Here is a 13287-nt window from a genome sequence, read left to right as displayed (position 1 = left end):
GACTTCCAATTATCACTCACTTCTTTGATGCCCAAATGAAAAGCTCTGGCAACAACCCGAAAATCAACTTCTTTTGGAACATCCAAGAAAGGCACCTGGTACCGGATCAGGATATTCATCAGAATGGAGTAATCCTCCAGAGTAGGCGCTAACTGATAATCCTGAAAAGTGAAGCATCGAAGCTCTGGATCATAGAACTGTAGAAGAGTCTGCAACGGCACTGGATCTATCACCATCTTCAACAGTGTCAACAAATCCCCATACTGATCAGCAAACACCTTCTGGTTACCACCGGTCACAAGGTTGCTCAACCCTATCAAAGAAGTCACTGGCTCACGGTGAAAGCTGTAGGTGCAAGTCTTCCGCTTCAACTCTGGACCAGTTGCCATATCTATCAATGAATCGAACTCCTGAATGAACCTGAGAAATGATATGCATGAGAAGATTAGCTTTTCTTTTTCTTTTTTTCTTTTTTCATTTTTTCATTGCGTTATTTTTTTGAAAATAAATATGCTATGACGCAAATGATGCAGACAAGACTGGCTGGCTGTGTATCTCGGAGCACAGGATCAAAGCTTCGGCTTGAACTCGGAACCATAAATTCATCTGAAACCCAAAGTCATCTGAGACCCAACAATTCTGAACCAAGTCACCAACAGGATCACAAGTCACCAACAAGTCACCGACGAGTCACCAACTGTACCTGTAATAATGATCATTCCCTCCCCACTCACGGGTGTCATCTAGGCCAGGGTAAGGTCGAGAGAAACGCAACATAAATAACCCTTTCATAGAATATCATCATATACACACCCGAAGTATGTAACGATAATACCCCATCAGAGTCTGAACTGCTCGTGATATCAATGTTCCGCTAAGTGGCGCAATACCACCCGCTTCCCATGAATCACTCTATTCCTAGGTGTCCTAGATTTCACTCATAGCCTGGGTATTGGGCCTTTTATCTCATGGAACTCCCACCCCAACAGAGAGACAAACACAACACAGCCAGATGAACAGATGATGAATGCAAACATAAATGCAAACAATAAATGCAAACAATAAATGCAAACAATAAATAAATGAATGCAACAAATAAAACAGCAAAAGCAACCAAACCCTAACCTAGAGAGCGCTAGGAGAGACTCGCTTAGGGAAGATGGACCAGCAAGAGGTCAACTTCTCTATGTCCCCAGCAGAGTCGCCAGCTGTCGCATTACGCGAAAAACCGGCGGGAAAACGAAACAACAGAGCCGCCACCGTGCGTTATTTATCCCAAAGGAGGGAAAGGAAATGCTCGAAGTAAACCTGGAAAAGACATGGTCTCGCGACCAGAGAGAGATGGGATCGGGAGTCGGTTATGCGAAGGGAAGGTATTAGCACCCCTACGCATCCGTCGTACTCGACGGGATCCACGCATAAAAGAAAGCATAAGGTTGCTAGAAAATGCTCAAACACCACACACACGCTGGAAACAAACACAGAAAGACGGAAGAAACGGGACTCGGCAGGATATCGCATCCTAGGCCTACGTAGTCTGTCAAGCACAGACATCAGAGTCGACGTAGCTCGGGACAGGGGGAAACATGCTCGCTAGGATGTCGCATCCTATGCATACGTATCTTCTCTAACTGGAGAAGAATCAGAGCACTCGTAGCTCGGCTAACGCACGCCAAACAAAACCACACAGGAAACCGACTGCCAATCGCTGGACTTATGTCAGACTCCACACAAACAGGCAAACCTGGAAACGGAATGCCAATCGCTGGACTTACATCAGACTCCGAACCAACAAACACACACAGGAAACCAACTGCCAATCGCTGGACTTATGTCAGACTCCAACAAACAAACAAGACACAGGAAACCAACTGCCAATCGCTGGACTTACGTCGGACTCCAAACACACACAAAGAGGTTGAAAAAGAAAAGGGCGCCCGGAGAGATCAGCTCATCTCCTGCCTACGTACCTCATCTGGTATGAGGATCAGGGCGACGTAGTTCCCCTACGCAGGGAAAGAACTTCTAACCTAACCAGAGACAAAGGAGATAACAAGCTACTAGGGAGACTACGACTCGAGCCTAGAAGTTGTCATGCATACGATCCCTATGTTAAGGTTTCTATCTAACTTGTACAGGAAGCAAGCTATCCTAACACAGCACAATCAAATACATACAAGCATACAAAGCAAGCACACACACTATATGCACACAATTGGGCTCATACAAGGTTAGGCTGTGAAACACAAGCCAACTGGAATCGGGTGTAATTAGCTCTTAACCCTAACACTAAGAGTTAGGGTGAAGTAGATGAAATAGGAAGTGAGGGTAAGACCTCACAGCTCTTATCCCTGGCCTGGGAGAGCTTCAGACAAATGAAAGTGTGGGAGTCCAGAAAGTTGGAACTCTTCTCCACATATGACTGACACAACAAAGATCTTGGGTTAATATCCACAATGCATCAACACAAGGTGTGTGAGCAAAGTGGATGATACACTGAATAGCAGGAGATGGATTGCACATCTCTTTTATCTGCCAATTACCTCATAAGAGGACTTTTCCTGCTTGGCACAAAGATAAACAAACACAAGCATTGCCTCTTAAGGAGGGCTTCAGACAGGTGCCTGCCCACATAACAGGACAGGTCTTCCAGACTACATGAAGTCAGAGAGGTATACCTCAATGGTTAAGCAACCAAGCAAAGCAAAATCAAGTTCAAAAGAACTCAAAGCAACTTAGGTACCTGAAAAAATCTAAACCAATCAGTTTACAAGTCAAACAATCAGACAGACAACAGTCAATCACACAATCACACAGCCAAGCAAGCAATGTGCAAGGCATAAGCCAATAGGCACAACACAAATGACTTGGCATCAACCTGCAAAACAACATAAGGTTAGCCAATCAACAACCAATTAATCAATCCAAATGAGTGAACCACTTCAACCATGGTAATGTGCTTCTTAACCTGAAATCCACAATCCAAACAGTGATTCCAAACCACTAGGTCAAAGCCTAGGGTCAAAAGAGGGTCAAACATTCAAAACAGAACATGAAATTTAACATGAATCAACTTCATTCAATCAAGAACACCTTCCAAAAGGTCCCATATCAATAGCATTAACCAAAAGCATTTCATGAACCAAACATGGCAAGGTATGCAAATTGTGACCACATTGTGACATCAGAAGAGATAAATGCACATTAAATCAAAAATGATTCAAATAATCTTGGCAAAATTCATGAGTAAACAGGACATACAACATGATCATTACACACAAAATTAGAGGCATTGGATATCATTAGGCATGGCAATCACATAGCATAAGTCAAGACAAGCACAAGACAAGCACATGTGTGACACCAAATGTCACACCAAGTTAGCATAGGCATAAAACAGAGATGGATCATGGTAAAAACCTCAAACCAAAGCCAAAACAACACTCAACGTGTCTAGAAATAGTGTACAAAATTTCACAAGCATTGGATAAGGAACAAGCATTTCACAATCAAATGAAGTTCAAGGCAATTTGGAAGCTCAAATGTGACCATCCAGAAGGAAAAATCTCAATTAAATCAGAAATGATCCCAAAAATTCCAACAAAAGTCATGCTCAATCATAACATCTATAACATGCATCACACAAAAAATCAAGGCAATTGGATATCCTTTGGCATGGCAAACTCATCAATCAAGTTGAACATCACAAGGTGTGACACACATTGTCACACCTACCTTAGCATGGTCATAAAACATCAATGGTAAATGATAAAAATACCAAATCAACACCAAAAATGTCAAGCAATGAGTCTAGCTATAGCATGCAAAATTTCATAGGCATTGGATCAAAAACCAGCATTTCACAAATGATATGGCAAGGCAAGGTCAAGAATGCATACATGTTCAAGTATCCTAGCACCAAAAAATATTCAGCCATGCACAATTTATGAAAATATGATCAAAAAATACTAGACAGAATGAGGAACACAATGCAAAAAACCTCATAATTTTTGGATGAGTTTTCAATTTGTTGTGAATTTTGGAAGTTCATGAAAAATAAAAATGGAAATATGAAGCCAAGGCATGAAATGATGAAGAAATGGTAAAAAATGCAAGGCAAATGGCAAAATGCGCTCAGCAGGATTCGAGCCATGTACAAATTCAAACTCAAACGCGCCAAAGCCAAAAACGACTGCGTTTCATCACTTAACCCTAACGTGCGCCAACATGCATTCAAAAAAATCCGCAGGTAACAACATGAACTCGTGGATGAATTCGCAGGAAAGCCTATGCGTTTTGCAAGAAAATTCGTAGGAAACCTGGACATGCTATGAACATTATGAACACGATGAATATCTTCATCTGGAAATTTCCAGATCCAATGAACTGTTCCAGAAGTCCACAAAACTTATACCAAACAACTTGCCATGCATCAAACAACAAGGATCAATGAATAATTCATGCTAAAACATCAAGATGAACACGGATCAAAGGAATCAAATATTCACATCAAAACTTAAATCACATGGATCTTCATGGATATAGCATCATTTTACTCGATTCAAAGCTCAGATTACTCAGCATACAATGAACTACAAGAATATCACAACAATTTTGAGAATTAAGGAGGTCGAAAAAGTGACATCTTGATGAACAGCAACTGGATTCGCGTATTTCCAAGGCTTTTGATGCTCCAATCCTTCTCCAAGGTGCTTAGGAAAGTGAATGATGATGAAAAGAAAGCTTAACAATGCATGAAACGAACTGAATCTCCAACTACCATGAAAGCTTCAAGCTATGAACATGAACTCGAATGCAATGATTTCCTCTGTTTCCACGTCCAAAGATGCTCAATAATAGCTCATGATGATGAATGAATCAAGGAAAAGTGATTGTGCTTGAAGAAATTTGCAAAAAAAAAGTGAGAGAGAATTTTTGAGATTTTTGTGATTCTAGATCTAGAATTGGTAATTCTGATGAAACAGTTAGGATTAAGGCTTTATAGTCCATGCTAAACATGTTTATGAAAGGATTAGGGCAAATGCTAATGAGATTAGGGGCTTTGTGGTGTGAATGCAAAAAATGAGTTTTCATGCTCCATGCACCCCATGCACGTGAACAGTGCATGTTCAAGGCTTAAAATGATTTAAAAATATTCCATGCACATGTTGGAATTGGCTTGGTATGCATATGTTCAACCAAAATGAATTTATGGAATTTTCCCAAAAATGTTCATGAATGAACCAATGCCATGCAAATAAGATTTCATGCCAAATGATTGTATGCTTGGAAAATACATGTTGCAAGGATCAATGTGCAAAAAGAACCACTCAAATTGGCCTTTTGGTTTGAAAGTTATGCTCATTTGAAGTTTAAACCACACTTTGCAATGTTTTGATCATATCTCCTTAACCACACATGAGAAATCCATGATCTTGGACTTTTTGGAAATGGGAGAGAAAGATCTTCAACTTTCATGTTGGACAAAATTTCATTTGAAGCTTTCTTGATGATGTAATCTTGAGTTGAAGTTGGTCCAAAACCTTTCCATTTTTGGAAAGTTCAAATTACAGGTCACCTGCTATTTTTGGAAAGTCTTGATCTGACTTCAAATTCTTCAATGTTGATGTTTGAAATGTCAAATGAGACTTGTTTGCACATGAATGAGGCATCTCTAACCATTTCCCACCTCCAAATCCATGGTTGAATTGACAGTTGACTTCTGTTGACTTTTTAGGGTTTCAGATGATTTGCACATGGACTGATGAGCTTTGAGCTTTCAATGCTTGACCAATCACTTCAAAATGATCCTTGGGTCACATGAACTCATTGTACCAACCCTAGGGCTTTGATTCCATAGAAAATGCTCTTGTTGCCTTGCACAACTGAATCTCCTGACTAGTCTTGCCTGATGACATGATGAACCATGCAATGACAATGCAATGTTAATGGCCTAAACATGAAAATGTATATACAAAATGGGAGGTGCAAATTTGAGGTGCTACAATAAGGTGTAAACCGTAATCCACCAAAATGGATGATTGATATTGATGATGACTTGAGCCATCCCGTGACCTTTGTGTGGTGTGACTTGCTTGATCCTTGAGTGTGATTGTTGCATCCATGCATTCATGCATTCATTCGCATCTATATCATCAACAATAAAGTTTTTCAAGGAACTTAAGAGGTCTATTTGCAAATTTTCAGACATGGATAAGCAAAGAAGGAATACGAAGGAGTACAGTTTCAGACAACCTGACTTGAAAGAGTTAAGGAGTTTGACATCTTGTGTATTAGATCCTTTGGAGTTCGAAGCTCGCCATGGGAAGCTTCTGTCTATTCTTTCTACCAAGGTGGATGAAGGTCTGATGAGTGTGTTGGTGCAGTTCTACGATCCTCTGTATCGGTGCTTCACTTTTCCGGATTTCCAGCTTTTGCCTACATTGGAGGAGTATGCCTATCATGTGGGTATATCTATTCTTGTTCCGTTTCCATTCAGTGGCTTAGAGAAGATTCCGTCTTCTCAAGAGATTGCTGACATGCTTCACATAGATGTATCTGACATTGTTGCTCATATAACTATCAAAGGTGGAATTCAAGGCCTCCCATATGATTTTCTGATCGCCCAAGCTACTTTGTTTGGGAAGGCCATGAGTGAGGACACTTTTGAAGCCATATTTGTACTACTCATCTATGGGCTAGTGTTATTTCCCAACATCGACGACTTCGTGGATGTGAACGCTATTAGGATTTTCTCATCTCTTAATCCCGTTCCGACTTGTTGGGTGACACTTATTTCTCTTTGCATATGAGGAATGCGAAAGGTGGTGGATCCATTGTGTGCTGTCTGCCTCTGTTGTACAAGTGGTTTATTTTGCACTTGCCTCACACACTCGCCTTCAAGGAGAACAAGGGATGTCTACGGTGGTCCACGAGACTCATGTCTTTCACTAATGATGATATCTCTTGGTACAACCGTGTCTATGATGGCGTTCAGATTATTGACTCTTGTGGTGAATTCTCCAATGTGCCTCTTCTTGGTACATGTGGTGGAATTAACTACAAACCTGCTTTAGCTCGCCGTCAGCTTGGGTTCCCCTTAAAGGATAAACCTAACAATATTTTGTTGGAAGGAGTATTCTTTCAAGAGGGTAAAGATTCCCAGAACTTGAAGGATAGGATGGTCCGCGCTTGGCGCAAAGTTCATAGGAAAGGAAGGATTGAGCTTGGTCCGAAGAATTGTATTGCTTTGGAACCTTACACCGCTTGGGTGAGGAAGAGAGCTTTTGAGTACCGCATGCCATACGATTATCCGAGACCTACCCCTATGGTTATGGTTGGGCCTTCAACCCTCCCTAATCAAGGAGTAGAGGAGTTGAGAGATGAAGATTGGTTGCGTGCATGGGTTCGTGAGCGTGAGGAACTTCTTCAGCAGCTCAATGATAAGGATGTAGTGATAGAGTTTCTAGAGCATCAGGTCATTGAGGAGCCTGATGATGTGGTTACTTCTCTTCTTCCTCACTCATCTAGGTTCTGAAAGAGGAAGTATGATCATCTTGCCAATGAGATGGCCGATATGGAAGCAGCTTATGAGAGAGAGGTGAAGAGGCTTCGTGCAGCTTATCTTCCGATCTCGAGGGCTTTGGACGATTGTTTCTAGGGCTCCATAGGATGTTCATTCTCCTTTTCTCTTGTATTGTATTTGGTTACCAAAACAGTATTACTTCTTTGGTGTAAATTTTTTTCCAAATTTATTGCTATGAGTATTCCAATATGTCTTAAAAGTTAAATATTTTCAAATATTTGCAAATAGATCTCTATAAAGTTCCTCAAATTAAAAACAAATCATATGCACAAACATTGCATGCATCATATGCATAAGCAGGTTTTGTTCCAAGCTCAGTGGTCTAACTCTTTGTTCTTCATTTATTTTGAAGACAAGCTGACGCACCGGTATAATACCAGAGCCAATCATCCAAGGATAATGGAGCATTTAAAGCAAGAGAACAGGGATTTGAAGGAAGAGATTCCTAGGCTTACTGCCATGATGGAGTCAGTTCTGGCCGCCCAAAGCCAAGCTTAACTAACTCCTGCAACTCCTCTCGCGAGGACTGTCATATCTGAGATAACAACGTCAACTATGCCTGCTGCAACATCCCACTTTGCTCCGACTATGCCAGCCGGTTTCCCTTAGGGAATGCCATCCAATTTCATTCCAGAGGGTTTTGCTCTTACTCTCCCTTCCATGCCAGCATCTAGCCCGGTCCTATCTATGCCACCTCCCGTTGTGCACACTCTTCCCCGTGTTGAAGACACAATCTATCATTCTGAGCCATCTGAGGGCCCGGATGTACATGAGAAAATGGATGAAATGAAAGATCAATTCCTTGAGCTGCGCAAGGAACTGAAGACTCTGAGGAGTAAGGACCTCTTTGGTAAAAGTGCTGCTGAGTTGTGCCTAGTGCCCAACGTGAAGATCCCTGTTAAATTCAAAGTACCTGACTTTGAGAAGTATAAGGGAAACACATGCCCGCTCAGCCATCTTGTGATGTATGCTCGCAAGATATCAACACAGACCGACAGAGACCAACTGCTGATCCACTACTTTTAGGATAGCCTGACAGGTGCTGCGCTCCAGTGGTATATGGGGCTGGAGAGTGCAAGAATCCGCTCTTTCAAAGATTTAGGCGAGGCCTTCGTCAAGCAGTATAAATATAATATGGATATGGCTCCGGACAGGGACCAATTGAGGGCGATGTCGCAGAAGGATAAGGAGACATTCAAGGAGTACGCCCAAAGATGGTGAGAATTGGCAGCTCAGATAGTGCCACCCCTAGAAGAGAACGAGATGACAAAGATCTTCTTGAAGACTTTGAGCTATTTCTATTATGAAAGAATGATTGCCATCGCTCTCTCAGACTTCACCGAAATGGTGAATATGGGGATGGGATTGGAGGAGGGGGTCTGCAAAGGACGTTTGTCTAGAGATGACAGTTCCTTAGCAAAGAAGTATGGAGGCTTTCCTAGGAAGAAAGAGGGAGAGACTCATGCTGTGTCCTCTCACATTAAAAGAAGGCCCCCTGTAAGGAGGAAGGATGTGCGTCCTGCTGTCAACCAACACCAGGTGGCTCATATAGCACCTGCTTTCAGAGAAGTTCATCATCATCAACAACAACATCATCAACAACAACAGGCCTACCAGCCTCGCAATAATAATAACACCAGCACTAGCAACTACGAGAGGAAGATGGTAACTTTTGACCCGATTCCGACGACATATGCTAAGCTTTATCCTTCCTTGATTGATAGGAAGCTGATAACTGCACGAGACCCTCCTGCTGAACCGACCAACCCTCAATGGTGGTATAAGCCCGAGCTTCATTGTGTATATCATTCCGGTGCTCCTGGATATGACGTGGAGAACTGTTACCCTTTGAAGACCAAGGTGCAAGACCTTGTGAGAAATGGGATATTGTTTTTTGAGGACGTAGGTCAAAATATGAAGAAGAACCCATTGCCCGAGCATGGGAAAACAACTATTAATATGGTCCAGGGATGCCCTGGTAAATATAAAGTCCTTTATGTGAATGACATAAGGCAATCTTTGGTCGAGATGCATAAGCTGTTGTGTGAACAAAGTCATTACGAGCATGACCATGATAGGTGCCAGGTGTGCACTATCAATGAGAGAGGATGCCGTCAAGTGAGGAAGGACATCCAAGAGATGATTGATCAAGGGATGATTGAGATACTTCCGAATCGTAATGAGGACGAAGTTGATGTTATCACCCCAATGTTCAAAATTCCCGAGCCTGTTATTGTCAAGTATGATGGCAGCAAGAAGAAGGTATCACCAGCTCTTGTGATCAAGCCAACGGGTCTTGTCCCGTATGTATCAGACAAAGCTGTTCCCTATCGATATAACGCAGTTATGGTGGAGGATGGGAAGGAGGTGTCGTTGCCCTCTACTTTTGTGGTGAGTATTTAAGATGTCAGTGGTGTGACCCGTAGTGGTCGTGTTTTCTCGGCGCAGCCAGAACCCCATGAAGATGTCATGAAGAGAACTGTTGTTAGTCCCGCCGGTCCCGTGGGGACTTCTTCTTCAGATAATCCTGCTCCTGTTATGAAGGGTGTTGACCCTGTTACTGTCAAAAATAATAATACTCCTATCCTGGTTGGCCAGTCTGGCATTTTGAAAGAGGATGGTGATGAGATGTGGAGGCTCATCAAGAGGAGTGAATATAATATTGTTGATCAGCTGCTACAAACGGCATCAAAGATATTTGTTTTATCTTTGTTGATGAATTCCGAGCCACACCGCGAAGCTTTGCAGAAGGTGTTGGACGTGGCATACGTGGACCACGATGTCACAATTGAACAGTTTGATAGCATTGTTGCAAATATAACCGCCTGCAACAATTTGAGCTTCTGTGATGCTGATCTTCCCGAGGAGGGAAAGGACCACAATTTGGCTTTACACATATCTATGAACTGTAAGGACGATGCCTTGTCCAATGCGATGGTGGATACAAGATCATCACTTAATGTGTTGCCAAAATCCACTCTTGCTAAACTTTTGTACTAGGGGCCTCCCATGAGGCAGAGTGGAGTGGTTGTGAATAGGGGTGGCAAACAGGCATGCCCGCCCCACAAAAGCCCGGAAAAAAACGGGGCGGGGCGGGGCAGTCATAGTTGAGGATGTGAGCCTAAAACTTAGACCCGCCCCGCAAAAACGTGAGGGCGGGGCGAGGAAAGCCCGCGGACACTGCACTCTTTAAGCCTAAAAATGCAAAAATTTATGTAAATACACATGCCCGCAAAAGCCCGCGAAAAACAAGGGGCGGGGCGGGACGGACACATTTGAGGGTGAAGGCCTAAATCCTTGGCCCGCCCCGCACAAAAGTGCGGGCAAAACAGGCATGCCCCGCGGGCCGAGCCCGTTTTGCCACCCCTAGTTATGAAGGCGTTTGATGGATCGCGTAAAACCGTGATCGGTGAATTAGAACTCCCGATCAAGATTGGACCTAGTGATTTCCAGATCACTTTCCAGGTCATGGACATTCATCTGTCTTACAGTTGTTTGCTGGGCATACCATGGATTCACGAGGCAGGTGCCGTGACATCCACCCTACACCAAAAGTTGAAGTTCATTACGAACAAGAAGTTGGTGGTGATAGGGGGAGAGAAGGCTCTCTTGGTCAGTCATTTATCTTCCTTCTCCTATATTAATGCTGAGGATGAGGTTGGGACTCCGTTCCATGCCTTATCTATTGCTGAGCCTTCAAGGAAAGGAATTTATTCATTTGTCTCCTATAATGATACGACGTTGGCCATTGAGCATGGTGCAACCACTGGTTTGGGGAAAATGATCAAATTGGAAGATAACAAGTCCCGAGCTGGCATAAGGTATTCTTCTGGTGTTTCCATTGAGCGTGGGATGTTCCAGAGTGGAGGTTTCATCCACACAGTTGAAGACCAGGAAGCTGTTGCCATTGTTGAAGATGATGAAGAGGAAGACCTTGGCAACTTTGTCATACCTGGCGGAATCTGCAATAATTGGGTCGCTATTGATGTTCCAACAGTTATCCATAAGTTAACGTAATATGTTCATTTTGTTCAAAAACCCTTCTCCCATGCCAAAAGGAGAAGTGAAGACATTGTTGGCATAATTTGATTAATACAATGATATTCATTCAATAATCACATATTAAATGTTTGTTTTTCAAATTATTTTTCCTTTTTGCTTTTGCATGAAATTGGTGATCACCATAAAACCCTAAAAAAGAGAATAAAATCAATATTTTCATCTGCATAATGATTTGCCTTGTTTGAATTCTGAAATCGCTTTTATACTCAAAATCATTATGCAGGTTAATCAAACCCATTGAACATAACGATCCAACACCATCTCCCAACTTTGAGTTCCCTGTATTTGAGGAAGAAGAAGATGATGTTGAAGAGATTCTTGATGAGATTACCCGTCTGCTTGAGCACGAGGAGAAGATCATTCAGCCGCATCTTGAGAATTTAGAAACAGTCAACTTGGGGTCTGAAGACTGCGTTCGTGAAGTGAAGATTGGGGCACTCCTTGAAGAGCCTGTTAAGAAGGGGTTGATTGAGTTGCTACGAGAATATGTCGACGTCTTTTCCTGGTCGTATGAAGACATGCTTGGTCTGGATACTGATATTGTGCAACATTTCTTGCCGTTGAATCCTGAGTGTGTGCCTGTGAAGCAGAAGCTTAGAAGAACTCATCCTGATATGGCAGTGAAGATTAAAGAAGAAGTTCAAAAGCAAATTGATGTGGGGTTTCTGGTGACTTCTACATATCCTCAATGGGTGGCCAATATTGTGCATGTGCCTAAGAAAGATGGAAAAGTCCGAATGTGTGTGGATTACCGTGACTTGAATAAAGCTAGTCCAAAAGATGATTTTCCTCTACCACACATTGATATGTTGGTAGACAATACAACTAAATTCAACATCTTCTCATTTATGGACGGATTTTTCGGTTATAATCAGATTAAAATGGCACCCGAGGATATGGAGAAGACAACATTCATCACACCTTGGGGAACATTCTGTTATCGAGTGATGCCCTTCGGTTTGAAGAACACCGGAGCCACGTATCAACGTGCTATGACTACCTTGTTTCATGATATGATGCACAAAGAGATAGAGGTGTATGTTGATGATATGATTGCAAAGTCGAGAACGGAAGTTGAACATGTAGAACACTTGTTGAAGCTTTTCCAACGTTTGAGGAAGTACAAACTCCGCTTAAATCCGAACAAGTGTACATTTGGAGTCCGTTCCGGCAAGTTATTGGGCTTTTTTGTTAGCGAGAGAGGTGTTGAAGTTGCTCCTGCCAAGGTCAAAGAAATACAAGAGATGCATGCGCCTAAAACTGAGAAGCAAGTCCGAGGTTTTCTTGGCCGCTTGAATTACATTTCGAGATTTATATCCCACATGATTTCCACATGTGCGCCTATTTTCAAGCTCCTCCGGAAAGACCAACGTCATGATTGGACCGAGGATTGCCAAAAGGCCTTTGATATTATCAAAGAGTATTTGTCTGAGCCTCCGATTCTATCTCCTCCTGTTGAAGGGAGACCATTGATTATGTACTTGACTGTGCTTGATGATTCCATGGGTTGTGTCCTTGGTCAGCAAGATGAATCAGGAAAGAAGGAATATGCAATATACTACTTGACCAATAAGTTCACTGATTATGAGTCTCGATACTTAATGCTTGAGAAGACATGATGTGCTTTGGCTTGGGCCGCT

This window comes from Lathyrus oleraceus, chromosome 6 (genome assembly GCF_024323335.1).
Source record: "Lathyrus oleraceus cultivar Zhongwan6 chromosome 6, CAAS_Psat_ZW6_1.0, whole genome shotgun sequence".
Classification (NCBI taxonomy): Eukaryota; Viridiplantae; Streptophyta; class Magnoliopsida; order Fabales; family Fabaceae; genus Lathyrus; species Lathyrus oleraceus.
This window is presented reverse-complemented; position numbering follows the sequence as displayed.